Here is a 20843-nt window from a genome sequence, read left to right on the forward strand (position 1 = left end):
TGCACAAATGTGTTAAACTGGCCTGATCGATCTGGTTTCTAAAGCAGAGGAAAAGGAAAATTATTGCAGTCTAGTGCAGCAGTGAATGACTCAAACTCTCCGAGCTCGCTTTCACTCCCCATTTACTGAGCTCCTTGATAGATGTGTATTGAAAGGGGCTGACGTCAAAAGGACGGCCATCTTTGATGAGGGCACAGCTTTTTTCAATTGAAGAAGAAGACTCAAGAGGTCAAGCACGGCTGTTCTTGCCTCCTCAAATCTGTTGCCTTAAACAGTCTAGTTTCCATGAAGAGTCTCTAATGAATTGAACTCCATAGAAACAAAGGTAAGGGGCGCCTAATTTCTGTACAGTCAGTTGAAAGAAAGACTGCGTTTATTAAGAAACAGTGATGCAACCTGAAACCACCAAAGCTGATCTGCATGTTAGTGGAATTTTAAACCAAATCTTCTACTCAGTTACAATCTTGCATTGTTGTGTATTTTTGACATATGTAAATATGATTGTTAATAGTGAAGTAGAAGGGCTTTGTTTAAATATGAGGAAGAAAGAGGGTTTGTCTTTTTTTTCTGTACAGCCTCAAAATATGATTGCTCGTGGGCGGTTTCAGCCCGAGCAGCACCTTGGACAGCTCTGAACTGCAGTGCTAGTGTAGAGATTAGAGAGAACGCGCTCGGCTTTCTAGTGATTGAAAATGTGGATGTTTGTGGCATGGTTTTGTACCATTATTACACGCTCTTTCATAAGCAGGCACCAAATCAATTTAGCATGAAAACACATCACTTCATACATTTTATGCTTTCTCTATTTTAAAAAAATTAAAAGAAATATATACTTTGACATTTAGCAGAGGAACGTTCATAAATGGTGCACCTTCGTCTTTTGAATTAGGACACGACGGAATCTGTGTCGACATGAAAAATTTCCGATTTGCTACAATCATGTTTTATGTATAGGTGTGTGATGTTCATGTATACATTTGTCTGCATTGAAAAACTATGCACGCCGCATCACAGCTACCGTGGGAATTATTTTTTTTCCAGATTTGCCATACACGCATTATGTGCATGCCTAAAAACCATGGTAATTTATTGCAGATGCAGCGATGAGCTATGGTAGCAGAAATCAATGCCAATTGTACAGTTTTTATACGTTGAAAAATAAGATAAGCTTTGGTTATTTAGGGTGCATTATGGCAAAAAGAAAAGTCAAAAATGTTGAAACTTAAAAAGAATGGAATCTGCCCCGATCCAGACAGCTCTACCTAGTTGCGTCAAAGGAAAAGCCAGCAGTGCTGCCACATTTATGTGCCTGGAAATCAGTAATTACTGCTGTTGTGAAAGATGTGAGGGGGAGGGATCTGGGTTCGAAAGGGTGAGAGGAATGTTTCAATGTTTAAGGAGGTGGAAATTAACCATTCTTTGGCATACTGGAGAACTGGCAAAAAATTTGCATTTTTTTTCAGATTTTAACTAAGTGCTGAATTTCATAATGAAAACTCGCTGGCCAGTTTCCAAAAATCCATTTAAAGTATCGGGTTCTCTCTAAAAAAAATAGGGCAATGAGACTAGAGAAAGTGTGACTATGAAAGAGAAAAAGAGAAACTGATCAAATTGGCTTTACACATAGATCTGCTTAATGTTACTAGGGAGAAGAAGAAAACATCCTGCAGAACACAGAAAAAAACAAAAGTTGAAATGGCCAGGGGGATAATGATTCACTGGAGCTAGGCTAATGATTTATTGATGACTCTACGTGGCCATGTTCATATATATGGAGTGGAGGAGTGGCCTAGTGGTTAGAGTGGTGGAGTTTGGTCCTGGGAACTGGGTTCAATTCCCACTGCAGGCACAGGCAGCTCCTTGTGACTCTGGACAAGTCACTTAACCCCTCTATTGCCCCAGGTACAAATAAGTACCTGTATATAATATGTAAGCCACATTGAACCTGCTATGAGTGGGAAAGCGCAGGGTACAAATGTAAGAAAAATCTATATATATTTAAATATAAATCATCAATAGCATAAATTAATCATAAGAAAAGCCTTAAAATAAAAAGAAGATACTTCTATTAAAAAGAGTATAATTTTCAAAAGATATAGGAATTGATATTCAGCTGGCAGCGCTCAGTGTTTTGCTGACTGTTGTTAGTGATATGCCCAGAAATTCAATGTCAGGCCATGTCCAGGCTTCAGCATTGAGGGGCCCTTTTACTAAAGGGTTGGGACACACTAATCCGGAACTGCCATCGGGATACTGCAGGAACCCAGCAATAGTTCCCACCCCCAGCACACACCATTTCTGGTGCTATAAAATATTTTCTATTTTTGTAGTGTCAGTGCTTTCCCGCCAGGTTATTGTGGAAGCCCTTACCGCCACCATGCACGGCCATTTTTTTCTGAGAAAAAAAGACAGCCTGTTACTTGCTGCAGTAAAAGGCAGCCTCAGCGAGCATCAAAAACACACGTTGATTCTAGCACAAGTCACTTTTACCACAGCTTAGTAAAAGGACCGCTGAATTTCCAGGTTTGCCACACCAATTAAAGCATAGCCAGTTACGTGTGATATTCAGTTAAGTGCTGCTGAAAATGACCGGGTTAGCCCTCAACAGCAATTATTAAGCCATGAGCTGTTTCTGGCTGGTTAAATTGCTTGCAATCACAGAAGAGGCTAAATTGGATCCGCTACAAGGGGAAATGCAGAGACAAGGGAGTAGCATGATCAGGACACTTCCAAGCAAGACCAAGGAGATGAGAGATGGAAAATCTATTCTTTAATACTGATAAGACTCAGTAGATAAGACTTGACACAGCACTGTGTTTCGGCATGCAACGCCTGCCTCGGGAGTCTGTGTGTGGAGATCACTTGTAGATGCAGCTAAAGAGCAAGCAAACCAAATCAAGCCTTTAAAAAGGTTAAGGAATGGTAAACATACAAGTTATGTGGCTAAAGTACAAACAAAACTTAGAGTGGAATCGAGTTCAATAAAAACCAAGCATAAAAATCACTGACATAGCCATAAGGGCTATGTAGTGGTGGTATAGTTAGGTATGGTAGGTACTTCATGGATTTTGAAGGGCTCACCATACAATTTAAGGGGCTAATGCTGAGATGTATACCTAGGACCTTGTATACTAAGTGCACTACAGTGCCCCCTAGGATGCCCCACTGTTCTGCAGGGGTGTGTGTGTCCAGTCTACTTGGAAAGCTGGGTCCTCCTACATCCCAATGGCTTGATTTTGTACGTTTTTCACTTGAATATTTTTGTTTTTTGGAAAATGGTCCAAAAAGATAGATGTACTACACATAACATCTAGGAAATGGTCATTTTCAAAGAAAATCAAGTAGTGAAATGACCATTTTTTCTGGTTTGAAAATGGTCATTTTCACTACTGATTTTGGACGTTTTCAGCAAAACATCCAAAGTTGGATTTGGACTTCATATTGAAAATGCCCCTCCATATGCAGTAACTCATTATGCCATCACATGTAATAAAAAATAACCTTGATTTTCAATGTGAGTAAGCTCAATATGTTTTAACAAACCTTAAGACTCTCATATCTAAAGAATTAAAAAAGATATTATATAACTGAAAAATTAAAATATAAAATGTATAAATCCTTGAGGCTTAGTTAAATATAAGCTTACAGTCAGTTGATCCAACAAAGATCCTTCTACACCTTTCAAAAGTGTTGAAATAGAGAGGTTTCACTAGAAGGAACCAGAACAAAGTAAACAAAGATTTCTCTGCATAATGAATAATGCTATCATTACTGCTCTGTCAAAAAAAAAATCACTCTGGACTAAGGGCCAGATGCAGTAAACTTAACGAGCCAGCAATGTGGATTTTAAACTGGTTCTAGCCAGTTTAGCGCGCAAGTAGTAAACCGGGACATGCACAAAAGGGTTCTCCAAGCCATTTTCCTGTCACGGTATCAGCTAACAAAAATGGAATGCAAATGAGCTAGTTACTATTATAATGTGAATGAGATGCGATGCACTACCGTTCCGACCCCATGCATAAAAGCAGTCCTACATTTACCGTGGAAATTTTAATGGGAGGTGTGAACCTGCTGGTTCTTCATTATCACAAGTTGGAGAAGGGGAGAAACAAGAAGGGAAGATGGAACACAAAAAAAAAAGTATACCAGCTTACATGCAGCTTCTTTGCATGTATGAAAGCCGTGCCATATGTTTCTTTTTCAAATTACATTTTACTGGCAAGAAATTGGGGGGGGGGGGGGGGCAGTACCAAAATGTAAAGCATAAAAGTAATGGTGACTTACCAAAAATGCAAGGAAGACAAGGGTCCATTCAAAGAAACAGTGTCTGTGGGGAAACGGGCTTGGTTCCACCCCCAGCAGTTCCTGCTGCTTCCTTCTATGGCTGGCTGACATCCTAGAACGCCCATCTCCCTGAAGATGGACTCTCATTGGCTGGCTGCTGTCCCAACTCCTTCTCCCTGCAGGGCTTTCCAGATGACATCACTTTAGAGCTGTGGACTGATTGGATCTGAACTTCCTGGTGTCCCCCTCCACAGAGAGGGGCTAAACCAATTGGAAAGCATCAGCCTAGGATGTCCTGCCCAATCATTACTGGAGGGGACACCAGGAAGTTCGGATCCAATCAGTCCACAGCTCTAAAGTGATGTCATCAGGAAAGCCCTGCAGGGAGGAGGATTTGGGACAGCAGCCAGCCAATGAGAGCCCATCTTCAGAGAGATGGGCGTTCTAGGATGTCAGCTGGCCAATAGAAGGAAGCAGCAGGAACAGCTGGGGGTGGAACCAAGCCTGATGCTGCTGATTCCTTACAGAAGAGCGGAGGGCAGCAGAGAGGTTTTTCTCACTTTTTCCCAGCAGTGGGAGGCAGAGAGCTGCAATACAGGTATGCCCATCCAAAAAAAGCGCTTTTGTGTTTGCCAAAAAAAAAGGGGTAAATCTACTGCTATCATACACACAGCTTGTCTGCGTGTATGAGAGCTGTCTGTAGCATGCACAGAGCAGCCACGCATAGCGATTGACTGTTCTGCGCATGCTCAGTTCACCGACTTGCTTCCCCCATATCGCATGCAAATGAGCTGGGTCGCAAAAGCAACGAGCAGCTCATTTGCATGTGATTTTCGTTGTGAATCCCTCTGTGTTTCTAAATCAGTAAATTTTTACCGATTTGGAAATGCAGATGGATCCTTAATGGGACCTTTGTGCATCTAGGTCTAAGTGATTGAATATATATGGCAACCATATATAGAGATTATTGTAAAAGGAATTTTATATGTCCTGTGAAACTAATACCTGCCAACAACCACTTATCTGAAACTAAAAATCTGATTCACAATTAGTTAAAACCAGAACTGCAAAAGCTACTGCAGAAAAAGACTTCAAATTGTGTCTTATATAACTGTACATGAAATAATGCCCTCTAAACTGGTGTAAATATTCTTAAGGAAAAGGAGCAGGGTCTTACGTAATCCGTAATAACAAAACTAAAAACAGCTAGAATTGTACTCAAAAAGAAATAGATCTCTTTTCTTAAACTTACAAAATATTAAAAAGAGTAAAAGAAAGATATTTATATATCTAAGGGAGCACCAAGCTCACAATTTCAACAAAACTAAGAAGGCCAGGGGCATGCCTATATTTAAAGCCAGTGCTGGCTTCCTAAATCAAGAGTGTACTATGAGCAATGACCAGAGCTCTGAAAGTAAGATTGTGATTAGCCAAAAAAAAAAAGAAGAGAGAAGAAAACAAAAGAATATAGGAGGAAAACAAGAAGAGGAGAACAAGGTCTGCTGAGATTAATCCTTGTGGTCTGTGCCGTGTATATAAAAGGTTAAAAAAAATGACAAAGAAGCCTGCATTTATCATTGGTAAGAGCCCTTCTTCACATTGGAGAAATGAAGGACTTCAGTAATGACCAATGTATTGTGAACAACTAGAACTGCTGCATGGGGGGGGGGGGGGGGGGGTTGTACAAAGGGATATTGTGAGTATGACAAGAGTATAGATACAGTATAGCAGTATCTTAGAAGTGCTGTTCGTGTTTTAAATCAGATATGCTGGCGTATAGACTTTCAAGCCCCCAAACATCTAAACCATCATTTTACAAAAGGGTAGAAACATTTAAGCCACAAAAATGGCTAGGACTGCTGGAGATGTGTCAGTGGCATGTGATAGGCATCCTCAACGTCTATCTCCAATTCTGGATAGCACGTCTAAGTATAGGCAAGATGAATGTCGGCACATAGACCACCTTCAAAGAAGGAATAAGTGCCATCACAGTAAGCCATATGACTGCTTGCCTTGCTGCTAACTGCAGGAGAGCTCAGAGAGAGTCTGTGAGGTGATTGTCATTTCTGTCCACCCAGGTCTGTCATCTGCAACCCCTCTGTATCCACACATGTCACCTGCCCTCCCCCTGCTAGCTATTACTGCCTTGTCTTCTCCTACAGGCCACTTCCCTGTTCCATAACCACTTGTGAGCTCCCTCCACATCCCTCAGACCCTCCACTATCTGTGATCCTCTGTGTAGCATCTGCCCAGCTGCCTTCACTCCCTAGTCCTACGTTCAGTCAGTGTCTGCCTGCATGTGTGTGCAAGTGAGGTGCTGTGAGAGAGGTCTGTCCTTTTGTCCGTCAGTGTGTGGGGGGCAAAGGAGAAGGAAGACAGTATGGATGCTCGTGCTTTCTCAGCCCACCTGATCCTCCTTGCCTGCTGCTGCCCATCTTCACCAGCGTGTTCCAGCTTGTGCCATCCATCTGATCCCAGCTTGTCCCAGTCCACAGATCCAGCCTTTCCTTCTGCTGTCCAGTCCGCAGATCCAGCTTTCTCCCTGCGTGACCCAGTCCTTCGACTCCAGTGGTTCCAGTCTGCAGATCCAGCGTGTTCCAGTCCATCGACTCCAGCGTGTTCCGACTATCAGCTCCACTGTGTTCCAGTCCGCCTGATCCAGCTTCTCACTGTTTGCTCCAGTCCACTGGCTCCAGCATGTTCCAGCTCATTCCAGTCCACCTGATCCAGCTTCTCCGTGTTTGCTCCAGTTCACTGGCTCCAGCAGGATCCAGCCCATTCCAGTGCTCCTGATCCACCTTGTTCCAGTCCGCCGTTCCAGCCTTCCCCCTGCCTGTTCCAGTCCATCGGCTCCAGCGTGTCCCGGTCCGCCTGACCCAGCTTCTCCCTGCTTGCTCCAGTCATTCCGCTCCAGCGTGTTCAAGCTTGTTCCAGTCCTCCTGATCCCAGTTTGTTCCAGTCCGCCTGATCCAACTTCTCCCTGCTTGCTCCAGTCAATCCGCTCCAGCATGTTCAAGCTTGTTCCAGTCCTCCTGGTCCCAGTTTGTTCCAGTTCGCCTGACCCAGCTCCCCCCGCTTGTTCCAGTCCATCGGCTCCAGCGTGTCCAGCCCGCCTGTTCCAGTTCATCGGCTCCAGCGTGTTCCAGCCCGCCTGATCCAGCCAGCGTGTTCCAGCTCGTTCCAGTTCTCCTGAGCCCAGCTTGTTCCAGCCCGCCTGATCCCTCCAGTCTATCGGCTCCAGTGTGTTCCAGTCCGCCCGATTCAGCTTCTTCCGTCTCGCCCCAGTCCACCGGATCCAGCGTGTCCAGCTAGTTCCAGCCGCTGATCCAGCCTTCCCCTGCTGTCCATCAACTCCAGTGTGTTCCAGCCTGCCTGACCCAGCCTCTCCTTGCTTACTCAGATTCTTCTGCTCCAGCGTGTTCCAGCTCGTTCCAGTCTTCCTGATCCCAGCTTGTCCGTCTGCTCATCCTGACTCAGTTCATCTGTTCCTGCTTGTTCCAGCCTGCCCATCTGTTCCTGCCTATTCCGGCTTGTTCCTGCTTGCCTCAGCTTGCCAGCCTGCCCATCATCTGTTCCTGCCTATTCCGGCTTGTTCCTGCTTGCCTCAGCTTGTTCCGGCTTGCTCCAAACCATCTGCCTGTTAACAAATCGAGTAACCTGCCTGCCTGCTTGCGAGCCTCTCAGCCATTGACTTACCTACCTACCTGCTAGCCTATCAGCCATTGACTTACCTAATCACCAACCCAAAACCTAGCGTCAAGCCCTATCTATCTGCTTACATCTCATTCATTACATAGGCACCCATTAACACCTGTTAACTGCTTAACACCTCATTCACTATACAGTCACCTGTTACACCTCAGTCACCACCTATGGCCCCTGTCCATGTTCTCTTCCTTGCCCTGTCCCTTCCTAATCTTCTTTCCCCCCCACTCCCACTGTCTACCATTAGAACTACCTGCTGCCCTCCCACCCTGCCCGCCACCGCAATACCCTATTCACCTCCATCCCTCACCTCATCATCCCTCTTGTCCCCATCCTCCTTTCTAGCTCTCAACCTTCGGCACTTTCTTCCTGCCATTAACCCATCCCCTTTCCTCCTAAGTACACCCCGTCTTCGTCGCCTCCGTCGCCCGACCTCCCCCACCCTCCTCCGCACTCTCTTGCTCCTCCTCCTGCTATCCGCGGGAGACATTAACCCTAATCCAGGTCCCCCTCACCTGTCCCCGTCCTATCCCTGCGAACGATCCCGGGACGTCTCCAATCTCGTCTCTATTCCCCTCCTTCCCCCCTCCTCCCTCCCCTTCTCATGCGCTTTGTGGAATGCCCTCTCAGTCTGCAACAAACTGCCTCTCACCCACGATCTCTTTATCTCTCACTCCCTTCAACTGCTCGCCCTAACCGAAACCTGGATCTCCCCGGAAGACTCTGCCTCAGTTGCAGCCCTCTGCCATGGGGGCTATCTCTTCTCCCACACGCCCCGCCCAGTTGGCCGCGGAGGAGGTGTTGGGCTATTACTCTCACCCTCCTGTAGTTTCCAACCCCTCCACCTTCCGCAGTCTCACTGCTTCTCATCCTTTGAAGCCCATTCCATCCGGCTATTCCACCCATTACCACTCAGAGTGGCAGTCATTTACCGCCCCCCCTGATAAATCCTTCCCTTCCTTCCTTACCAACTTCGATGCTTGGCTCTCTGTCTTTCTTGACCCCTCATCTCCGTCCGTCATTCTCGGAGACTTTAACGTACATGCTGATGACCTATCCGACCCCCATGCTTCTAAGTTCCTCACCCTAACATCCTCCTTCAACCTCCAGCTGTGCTCCACCCCCCCTACTCACCGTGACGGCCATTGTCTTGACCTCGTCCTCTCCTCCTCCGGCTCACCCTCCAATTTCCACGTCTCAGCTCTTCCTCTCTCCGACCATCACCTGATCACATTCACACTTCTTCACCCCCCCCCCTCCACCCCTGTCCAACTTTAACCACCACCTCCAGGAACCTCCAGGCTATTGACCCCTCCACCTTATCATCTACTATCTCTAATCTCCTCCCCTCCATCACGTCCTCCGCAACTGTCGACAAAGTGGTCTCCGCTTACAATACCGCTCTCTCCTCTGCATTGGATACCCTCGCACCTTCAATCTCCCGTCCCACAAAACGCACCAATCCCCAGCCCTGGCTGACTCCTTGCATCCGTCACCTTCGCTCCTGCACCCGATCCGCTGAGCGCCTCTGGAGGAAATCTCGTACCCTTTCAGACTTCCTCCACTACAAATTCATGCTATCCTCCCTCCACTCCTCCCTATTCCGTGCAAAACAGGACTATTACACCCAATTGACCAATTCTCTCAGCTCCAACCCTCGTCGTCTCTTCACCACCCTTAACTCCCTCCTAAAAGTGCCCCCCGCTCCTACTCCCCCCTCTCTCTCTCCTCAATCGCTGGCCGACTATTTCCGCGACAAAGTGCAAAAGATCAACCTTGAGTTCATGACCAAGCCACCACCTCCTCTTCACCCTCTAACCCTCTCCCCCATCCAACCTATCCAGGTCTCTTTCTCCTCCTTCCCTGAGATCACCGAGGATGAAACTTCCCGCCTTCTTTCCTCCTCGAAATGCACCACCTGTACCTCTGATCCCATCCCCACCAACCTACTCAACACCATCTCCCATACCGTCACCCCCGCCATCTGTCGCATCCTCAACCTCTCTCTCTCCACCGCAACTGTCCCCGTCACCTTCAAGCACGCCATTGTCACACCTCTCCTCAAAAAACCTTCACTTGACCCTACCTGCCCCTCCAACTACCGCCCCATTTCTCTTTTACCCTTCCTTTCCAAAATACTTGAGCGCGCCGTTCATAGCCGCTGCCTTGATTTTCTCTCCTCTCACGCCATCCTCGATCCACTTCAATCCGGTTTTCGCCCTCTGCACTCGACTGAAACGGCACTCTCTAAAGTTTGCAATGACCTGCTCCTGGCCAAATCCAGAGGTCACTACTCCATCCTCATCCTCCTCGATCTTTCCGCCGCGTTTGACACTGTCAATCATGACTTACTTCTTGCCACGCTGTCCTCTTTTGGGTTCCAAGGCCCTGTCCTCTCATGGTTCTCCTCTTATCTCTCCCACTGCACCTTCAGGGTACACTCCCATGGATCTTCCTCCACTCCCATCCCACTATCTGTTGGAGTTCCCCAGGGTTCTGTCCTTGGACCCCTTCTCTTCTCAATCTACACCTCTTCCCTGGGCTCGCTGATCTCGTCTCATGGTTTTCAGTATCATCTTTATGCTGATGACACCCAGCTATACCTCTCCACACCTGACATCACTGCGGAGACTCAGGCTAAGGTATCGGCCTGTTTATCCGACATTGCGGCATGGATGTCCAACCGCCACCTGAAGCTGAACATGTCCAAGACCGAGCTCCTTGTCTTTCCCCCTAAACCCACTTCTCCTCTTCCTCCACTCTCTTTCTCTGTTGATAACACCCTCATCCTCCCCGTCCCATCTGCCCGCAACCTCGGAGTCACCTTCGACTCCTCCCTCTCCTTCTCTGCGCATATCCAACAGACTGCCAAGACCTGTCGCTTCTTCCTCCTCAATATCAGCAAAATTCGCCCTTTCCTCTCTGAGCATACCACCAGAACTCTCGTCCACGCTCTCATTACCTCTCGCCTCGATTACTGCAACTTACTCCTCACCGGCCTCCCACTCTGCCATCTATCCCCCCTTCAATCCGTTCAGAACGCTGCTGCACGTCTTATATTCCACCAAAACCGTTATACTCACACCACCCCTCTCCTCAAATCACTTCATTGGCTTCTGATCAGATATCGCATACAATTCAAGCTCCTCCTCCTTACCTACAAATGCACTCAGGCTGCGGCTCCTCACTACCTCTCCACCCTCATCTCCCCCTATGTTCCCGCCCGCAACCTCCGCTCACAGGACAAAGCCCTTCTCTCAGTACCCTTCTCCACTACTGCCAACTCCAGGCTCCGCTCATTCTGCCTTGCCTCACCCTATGCCTGGAATAATCTTCCTTTACCCATACGCCAGGCCCTCTCCCTACCCATCTTCAAATCTCTGCTTAAAACTCACCTCTTCAATGCTGCCTTTGGCGCCTAACCGCTCGAGAAATATAAAATACCCCAATCTAACCACCCTATCAGATTAACTGTTCACTCGTCCTCTAGATTGTTCACTTGTCCTTAGTTTGTTCTCTTGTCTTTTAGATTGTAAGCTCTTTGAGCAGGGACTGTCCTTCTATGTTTGAATTGTACAGCGCTGCGTAACCCTAGTAGCGCTTTAGAAATGATTGTTGTTGTTGTTGTTGTTATATGCTGTTTCATATTGTCACATTGTTGCCCATGGTGGTAGGGAGCACTCTGGATGTTGGTGGTGGGGAGCACTCTGGGTATTGGTGGTGGGATAGTCAAACCATGATCTTACTGAATCTCTGGGCTACTGAGGCCAACCTTTATGAGGCACATTGGGAGAAGAGGAGGGCCAACAGACCTCATCCCCATCACAGGATATATAAGCTCAGGACACAGTTTCAGAACTTTGTTGATGACCAGTGCACAGAGTGCTTCTGTTTCAACAAAAAGCAGTTGGAGCCCCAAACTCATGCATGCAACCTCAAGGTCACATCTACCCTATCCTTTTTCACTACCAGTCTGGTAGCTTCCAGACCATCCTGGCAGCCACCACAGGCCTCAGCCAGTCAGCCATCTCCCTCTGTATCACAGAATTTCTCAACTCACTCCTCACACACCACTGATTACACAGCATTCCCCTAAACCCCGCAATGGAGAAAACTCACTACAGCTGATTTTTATGATATCACCCACTTCCCCTCTGTCCTTGGTGTCATTGACTGCACCCATGTTGCCCTCAGGCCCCCCAGAGAAAGAGAGCCCACCTATAGAAACAGAAAAGAATATCACTTCATGAATATGTCACTTCTTTGACTGGGTGACCAAAGAACTGGATGAAGAATGTTCGCTAGATGTAATCTACTTGGATTTCAGCAAAGCCTTTGATACGGTCCCCCACAGAAGACTCGTGAATAAGCTGAAAGGGCTGAACTTAGGACCGAAAGTGGTGAACTGGATAGGAAACTGGTTGACCGACAGGTGGCAGAGGGTTGTGGTAAATGGAATCCGCTTGGAGGAAAGGAAGGTGAGCAGTGGAGTTCCTCAGGGGTCGGTGCTGGGGCCTATTCTGTTTAATATATTTGTGGGTGATATTGCTGAAGGGTTGGAAGGAAAGGCTTGCCTTTTTGTGGATGACACGAAAATAGCCAATAGAGTGGATACCCTGGAGGGAGTAGAAACGATGAGAAGGGATCTCTGAACATTAGAATAGTCGAGGGCCTGGCAGTTAAAATTTAATCCTCTAAACTCTTATACTACATTTCTACTGTGCATCGCATACAGTGCAATGCTCTAATGGCACTGCCTCTCCAAACAATACTATTTTTAATATATTTTCTTTTGCATTCAAATAGTGCTCAGTGACTGGAAAAACATTTCTAGACTGACTGGCAGTCTTACATTGTGTTTTCTCATTCAGTACATCATTGCACTCCACCTCCTGTCTATCCTGTGTAGTGTCTTCTAATAAGATGGTAATAATTTCTTTTATACATTATTCACAAATCCACAGGTTCATGGAAAACCACTTTTCTTAATACTTGACAAGTTGTTCCAATTCTCTATAAACGATCCCAGTCACTTCAAACTTGTGCAGTGAAATAAATCAAAATAGAGTTTGCTAAACCAGTTCCCAGTTATCATCCACTGTTGGTGCCCAACATGTGAGCATGTTTCACCATAGCGTCTTCAAGGGAACACCATTCTTCAGGCAGGGACAGCTTACACTCCTCTCCCTCTTGTAGCCGTGATTTGGGTAGGTGGTGGGGTATGGCTGCTGGTTACTGTGCTGGGTATAGTGGGTACTGGCTCTATAGGCCACAGTGTCACAGGGCCCAACTACTCAATCAGTGTTTCCATTTTGCAGGAAAGTGTCCACATGATGAGCCTCATTTCATGGGTCAGCTCCATGTATTTTCTGCTATATGCTAGCTGCTGCTCTATGACATTGAGCATCCTTTCCTGCAGTGCCAGTTTCCACACTCTCTGCTTCAAGAGCTTGTGGTTCTGTTGCATCAGCTAACAGGCACATGTCACAAGTTCAGTGAAACATCTCAATGCCTGTTCTTGTGCACCGCCACCAACACCAACACTCTCAGCTGGAGGATCTTCACCCACTTCCACACACTTCCACATCTACAAATGGTGACGGCACTAGCAGCCTGATGTTCTCCATTTGCTCATTCCTACTGACACCTGCCTCCACAACTGTCATCTCCCCTGTATCCTGTTTTTCTCCTTCTTCCATTGCAACTGCTTGGGTGCTATCATCTGTTTCAGACGCCTCCTGTCCTGCCACAGCAGCCTCAGTGCTTGGCCCTGCTTCAGTATCAATGCTGTGACTCTCAGATGTAGGTAAGAGCAAACAAGGCAGAATATATAACAGAAAGGTTGCCCCGGCCACCGTTCACCATTCTGATTACATGCACCTGACCTAGAACAACCCCCAAAATGTCTGTGCACATATTGCAGCACTGGAACCGGTCTATCCCCTTGTCATGCGTATCACTAGCCTTGCATGTTCACCAGCCATCTTCCTGCAGCAGTTCATTCTGCCTTCAAACATGCTGGTGGTTAAAAAACTGGACAAGAAAGCCTCCAAGGACCCTATGCACCTTTTCTACTATCATTCCATCTCCCTCTCCCCTATTTTATCCAAGCTACTTGAATATGCTATTCCCCACCATGGTCCAGATGTTCTTTCTTCATACACTATCATCTGGCTGTTGCCCTCTACATTAAATCCTCACTAGGATTCCAGGGTTCTATGGTGTCTTTAGTTTCATCTGAACTCTCTCATTGCACTTTTACTGTGCACTCCTATTGATTCCCCTGTTCTGCTATCCCGCTGTTAGTCAATGTATCTCTAGAATCTGTCTTGGGAGCTCTCCCCTTTTCTCGTTCAACTTCATCCCTTTGTTCTGATCTCCTCCCATGGATTGCTGTCTCATCTTTATGCTGATCACTCACAGATTTACTTCTCCACACCAAATATTTCAGCAGACATCCCAGCATAGCAGGCTGGATGTTTCACCATCATCTTGAACTGAACTTCTTATTTGTCCCCCTAAAAGCAACTCTCTTCTTCCTCCATTCTCTAATCAGTGGCTTACACTGTCCTCCTCCCTATCTCCTCAACTCATGATCTCGAGGGCCTTTTGAACTTTTTTTTCTTTCTCTCTCACTGGGCATATCCAACAGACACCTAAAACCTGTGGTATTATACTCCATGACATCACCAACATTTGTCTTCTTTCTGATCACACTACCAAGACCCTCACCTATTCTCTCAGCAGCTCACACTTAGAATATTGCAAATAGCTTCTCATGAGTCTCACAACAAACCATCTTTCTACCCTACATTCTGTTTGAATGCTGCTATATGACTTCTGTTCCACTAGTATTGCTACACTCACATAGCACCTTTCATCATTTATTTATTTAAAAAACTTGTAATTCGCGCTACCTTACAATTCTAGGAAGTTGACAATAAAAACATACAGAATAAAATGGATAGACTCACTATAAAAGAAAAAATAAAACAATAAACAGTGCAATATATATAAATCAGTTTGACCGTAGTGTGTGTATATATATCTATATCTATATAGAGAGATAAATGTCAGTTTGATACCAGTACGGAAAGGCCTCAATGAATTAAACAGAGGAAAATGCTTGCAGGAATAGATGTTCTTTCAACTGTTTTCTAAACTGAATTACAGAAACAATTTTGTGTAGTTCATTTGGTAGTGCATTCTATAACATGACAGCTTCATCATAAAATATAGAAGAGCAGCATTCATTTAACCTTATGTGGTGAAAGGAAAGTACATCAAGCAAAACTATATCTGCAGAGCATAGGACGCACACAGTTTGGTAAATCCTTAATGAGTTAGCAGTAGCTAAAAGTGCCTCATCATTCAAGCCTTATGAATTAAGGACAGAACTTTAAAATATACTCTCTATTGGATGGGTAACCAATGAAAAATCTCTCAGTATGTGGGTGACACGGCTAAATCATGAGACATTAGATAGTAACAGAGTAGATAGATGACATCAGTGGTGTGCTGGTAAATTTTTAACAACAGGCTCTCTCCCCGCCCTGCAATTTAAGGGAGGGGCCTGCAGGGGAGGGCGCAGTGGTGGACTAGGGGGTAATGCATTACTCTCTCTCTCCTTTCCCCCTCATCTCAGAGCTCCCATTAAACAACAAATCTTTATAGCCCAAATAAAATGCCATGTTCATAATTAAGTACATAAGTACATAAGTAATGCCACACTGGGAAAAGACCAAGGGTCCATCGAGCCCAGCATCCTGTCCACGACAGCGGCCAATCCAGGCCAAGGGCACCTGGCAAGCTTCCCAAACGTACAGTGGGGGAAATAAGTATTTGATCCCTTGCTGATTTTGTAAGTGTGCCCACTGACAAAGACATGAGCAGCCCATAATTGAAGGGTAGGTTATTGGTAACAGTGAGAGATAGCACATCACAAATTAAATCCGGAAAATCACATTGTGGAAAGTATATGAATTTATTTGCATTCTGCAGAGGGAAATAAGTATTTGATCCCCCACCAACCAGTAAGAGATCTGGCCCCTACAGACCAGGTAGATGCTCCAAATCAACTCGTTACCTGCATGACAGACAGCTGTCGGCAATGGTCACCTGTATGAAAGACACCTGTCCACAGACTCAGTGAATCAGTCAGACTCTAACCTCTACAAAATGGCCAAGAGCAAGGAGCTGTCTAAGGATGTCAGGGACAAGATCATACACCTGCACAAGGCTGGAATGGGCTACAAAACCATCAGTAAGACGCTGGGCGAGAAGGAGACAACTGTTGGTGCCATAGTAAGAAAATGGAAGAAGTACAAAATGACTGTCAATTGACAAAGATCTGGGGCTCCACGCAAAATCTCACCTTGTGGGGTATCCTTGATCATGAGGAAGGTTAGAAATCAGCCTACAACTACAAGGGGGGAACTTGTCAATGATCTCAAGGCAGCTGGGACCACTGTCACCACGAAAACCATTGGTAACACATTACGACATAACGGATTGCAATCCTGCAGTGCCCGCAAGGTCCCCCTGCTCCGGAAGGCACATGTGACGGCCCGTCTGAAGTTTGCCAGTGAACACCTGGATGATGCCGAGAGTGATTGGGAGAAGGTGCTGTGGTCAGATGAGACAAAAATTGAGCTCTTTGGCATGAACTCAACTCGCCGTGTTTGGAGGAAGAGAAATGCTGCCTATGACCCAAAGAACACCGTCCCCACTGTCAAGCATGGAGGTGGAAATGTTATGTTTTGGGGGTGTTTCTCTGCTAAGGGCACAGGACTACTTCACCGCATCAATGGGAGAATGGATGGGGCCATGTACCGTACAATTCTGAGTGACAACCTCCTTCCCTCCGCCAGGGCCTTAAAAATGGATCGTGGCTGGGTCTTCCAGCACGACAATGACCCAAAACATACAGCCAAGGCAACAAAGGAGTGGCTCAGGAAGAAGCACATTAGGGTCATGGAGTGGCCTAGCCAGTCACCAGACCTTAATCCCATTGAAAACTTATGGAGGGAGCTGAAGCTGCGAGTTGCCAAGCGACAGCCCAGAACTCTTAATGATTTAGAGATGATCTGCAAAGAGGAGTGGACCAAAATTCCTCCTGACATGTGTGCAAACCTCATCATCAACTACAGAAGACGTCTGACCGCTGTGCTTGCCAACAAGGGTTTTGCCACCAAGTATTAGGTCTTGTTTGCCAGAGGGATCAAATACTTATTTCCCTCTGCAGAATGCAAATAAATTCATATACTTTCCACAATGTGATTTTCTGGATTTAATTTGTGATGTGCTATCTCTCACTGTTACCAATAACCTACCCTTCAATTATGGGCTGCTCATGTCTTTGTCAGTGGGCACACTTACAAAATCAGCAAGGGATCAAATACTTATTTCCCCCACTGTACAAACATTCTATACATGTTATTCCCGGAATTGTGGATTTTTCCCATTTAGTAGCGGTTTATGGACTTGTCCTTTAGGAAACCGTCTAACCCCCTTTAAAACTCTGCGAAACTAACCGCCTTCACCACGTTCTCCGGAAACGAATTCCAGAGTTTAATTATGCATTGGGTGAAGAAAGAATTTCTCCGATTTGTTTAAATTTACTACACTTTAGTTTCATCGCATGCCCCCTAGTCCTAGTATTTTTGGAAAGCGTGAACAGACGCTTCACATCCACCTGTTCCACTCCACTCATTATTTTATATACCTCTATCATGTCTCCCCTCAGCCATCTCTTCTCCAAGCTGAAACGCCCTAGCCTCCTTAGTCTTTCTTCATAGGGAAGTCGTCCCATCCCCGCTATCATTTTAGTCGCCCTTCGCTGCACCTTTTCCAATTCCACTATATCTTTCTTGATATGCGGCGACCAGAATTGAACACAATACTCAAAGTGCGGTCGCACCATGGAGCTATATAATGGCATTATAACATCCTCACACCTGTTTTCCATACCTTTCCTAATAATACCCAACATTCTATTCGCTTTCTGAGCTGCAGCAGCACACTGAGCAGAAGGTTTCAGTGTATTATTGACGACGACACCCAGATCCCTTTCTTGGTCCGTAACTCCTAAAATGGAACCTTGCATGACGTAGCTATAATTCGGGTTCTTTTTTCCCCACATGCATCACCTTGCACTTGCTCAAATTAAACGTCATCTGCCATTTAGCCGCCCAGTCTCCCAGTCTCATAAGATCCTTCTGTAATTTTTCACAATCCTGTCGTGAGTTAACGACTTTGAATAACTTTGTGTCATCAGCAAATTTAATTACCTCGCTAGTTACTCCCATCTCTAAATCATTTATAAATATATTAAAAAGCAGCGGTCCTAGCACAGACCCCTGAGGAACCCCACTAACTACCTTTCTCCATTGTGAATACTGCCCATTTAACCTCACTCTCTGTTTCCTATCCTTCAACCAGTTTTTAATCCACAATAGGACTTTTCAACCTATCCCATGACCCTCTAATTTCCTCTGTAGCCTTTCATGAGGTACCTTGTCAAACACCTTTTGAAAATCCAGATACACAATATGAACTGGCTCCCCTTTGTCCACATGTTTGTTTACTCCTTCAAAGAATTGAAGTAAATTGGTCAGGCAAGATTTCCCCACACAAAAGCCGTGCTGACTCGGTCTCAGTAATCCATGTCCTCGGATGAGCTCTGTAATTTTGTTTTTAATAACAGCCTCTACCATTTTCCCCGGCACCGACGTCAGACTCACCGGTCTATAATTTCCAGGATCTCCTCTGGAACCTTTTTTAAAAATGGGCGTTACATTGGCCACCCTCCAATCTTCCGGTACCAAGCTCGATTTTAAGGATAAATTGCATATCACTAACAGTAGCTCCGCAAGCTCATTTTTCAGTTCTATCAGTACTCTAGGATGAATACCATCCGGTCCAGGTGATTTGCTACTCTTCAGTTTGCTGAACTGCCCCATTACGTCCTCCAGATTTACTTTGAAGTCAGTAAGTTTCTCCTACTCGTCCGCTTGAAATATCATTTCCGACACCTGTATCCCACCCAAATCTTCTTCGGTGAAGACCGAAGCAAAGAATTCATTGAATCTCTCCGCTACATCTTTGTCTTCCTTGTATGAACTTGGCTGCTAATAGTGTGCTGAACTGGACAATGTTGGCACATTTAGACTGACTCTGGACAGTTCTGCTGAAGGAAACCCTTCCTTCATTAATCAACATCTTCTCTGTGAAATAGTAGTAATAAAAAAAAGTCAAGTGCATTTTTATAATATACCACTGCAATCCACAAAAGAAAAGGAGCAAGTTCTCACATGCCACCTTTTTCTGTTGATGTAGGCACAGGAAAAAAAAAGAATTAAAATGCTCCCAGGTTTCAACCTAATTTATGTTTAATGTGGGATATACACGTCATAAATAAGTAAATAAAAAAATAGAGAGATATAAACTCCAAATGTTGAGCACCTGATTTTCATACCATGATGTTACATAAAGTTGAGTTTTTATAGTCTGTTCGTTTCCCACAAAAGGGACTTGAAGCATCTAACAACATGAAAATAATTCATGAATAGGGATCAGAAACAGATAAAATACGATCTATTTTCAGCAGCAATCAATAGAAAATACAATAACCAACCAGAGTTATATTTAGCTCATGCCTTTTCATTGGTAACTCAAGATGAGTTACATTCAAGTAATTATAGCCTAGAAAGTCAGAGTAAGGATTTTTAAATTGTTCACACATACCCCTTACTCCTTTCTGTCTGGCAAAGTGCTTCCAAATCTCATGGCTCAAGACAAGCACCTGAGAGCGTGTGTGCTCCGATTTGAGCAGCTTTCTCCAACAGAAAAACTCCAACTGCAGCTTGATGCGAACATTTGCTGACCTAAACCAGTGCCAGCCGGCACCGTCAGAAAAAGCAGGCTCTTTCAGCCAATCCTGGGGCTTTTCTTTAGCCTGTCCCGGGGGCGGGACAGGCTGAAGAAAAGTCCCCAGGATTGGCTGAAGCAACCTGCTTTTTCTGACTGTGCCTGCTGGCCGGCACCACTGAACTAAAAAAATTGCTGCAAGAAGAGAAGCTGCATTGGGTAGGGAGGACTTGGTGAGACATGCTGAGCGAGCCACAGGGAAGGAGGACATCAAGAAGAGGCACGACAAGCCTAAATTCTTAAAAAACTAACAACCGGCTCTTGCGAGCCGGTGCGAGCCGGCTCCAGCACACCACTGGATGACATGCAGCTGCATTTTGAGCACCCTGTAAGAAAGCCCTAAGTACAATGAGTTGCAATAATCTAGTAAAGGCATAATCAAAAACTGAACAACTGTTCTGAAATTCGACTGGGAAAGCAAATCTTTAAGTCTCCTGAAAATTATTTATTTATTTATTTAGATTTTACTCACATCTTTTTCAGTAGTAGCTCAAGGTGAGTTACATTCGGGTGCATTTGGTATTTTGCTGTCCCTGGAGGGCTAACAATCTAAGGGCCTTGTTAACTAACCAGCATTTTAGGCGTGTTAGCATTTTTAATATGCGTTAACCATGTACATGCGTTAACCATGTACGTGCCTAAAATATCCCTATAGGTGCCTATATGGTTAGCTCGCATGCTAAGTGTAGGCACGCTAAAAACACTAACGCACCTTAGTAAACAGGACTCTAAGTTTGTACCTGAGGCAATGAAGGGTTAAGTGACTTGCCCAAAATATCAAGGATCAGCAGTGGGATTTGAAGCGGGCATCTCTGGATGTCAAGGCTGGTGCCCTAACCTCTAGGCTACTCCTCTACTCCATTAGGCTATGCCATTTGCATAGTGTGTTGGGAAATAAGTGATAAAGATGAGTCAACCATACTACC

At 45.4% G+C, this 20843-nt stretch overlaps 1 protein-coding gene across 2 annotated transcripts in view; it reads left to right on the top strand.

Annotated features, from left to right (window-relative positions):
• Positions 1-244: 244 nt before the first annotated feature.
• LOC115464700 (synaptosomal-associated protein 25) overlaps positions 245-20843 on the top strand; it is a 161319-nt gene continuing 140720 nt past the window's right edge. For both annotated transcript variants that reach the window (XM_030195063.1, XM_030195061.1), the window contains exon 1: positions 245-325. The gene's annotated coding sequence lies outside the window, so the exon portion shown is untranslated. The remainder of the gene's footprint in view (positions 326-20843) is intronic.

The sequence above is a fragment of the Microcaecilia unicolor genome, chromosome 3 (assembly GCF_901765095.1).
Source record: "Microcaecilia unicolor chromosome 3, aMicUni1.1, whole genome shotgun sequence".
NCBI classification, from domain to species: domain Eukaryota; kingdom Metazoa; phylum Chordata; class Amphibia; order Gymnophiona; family Siphonopidae; genus Microcaecilia; species Microcaecilia unicolor.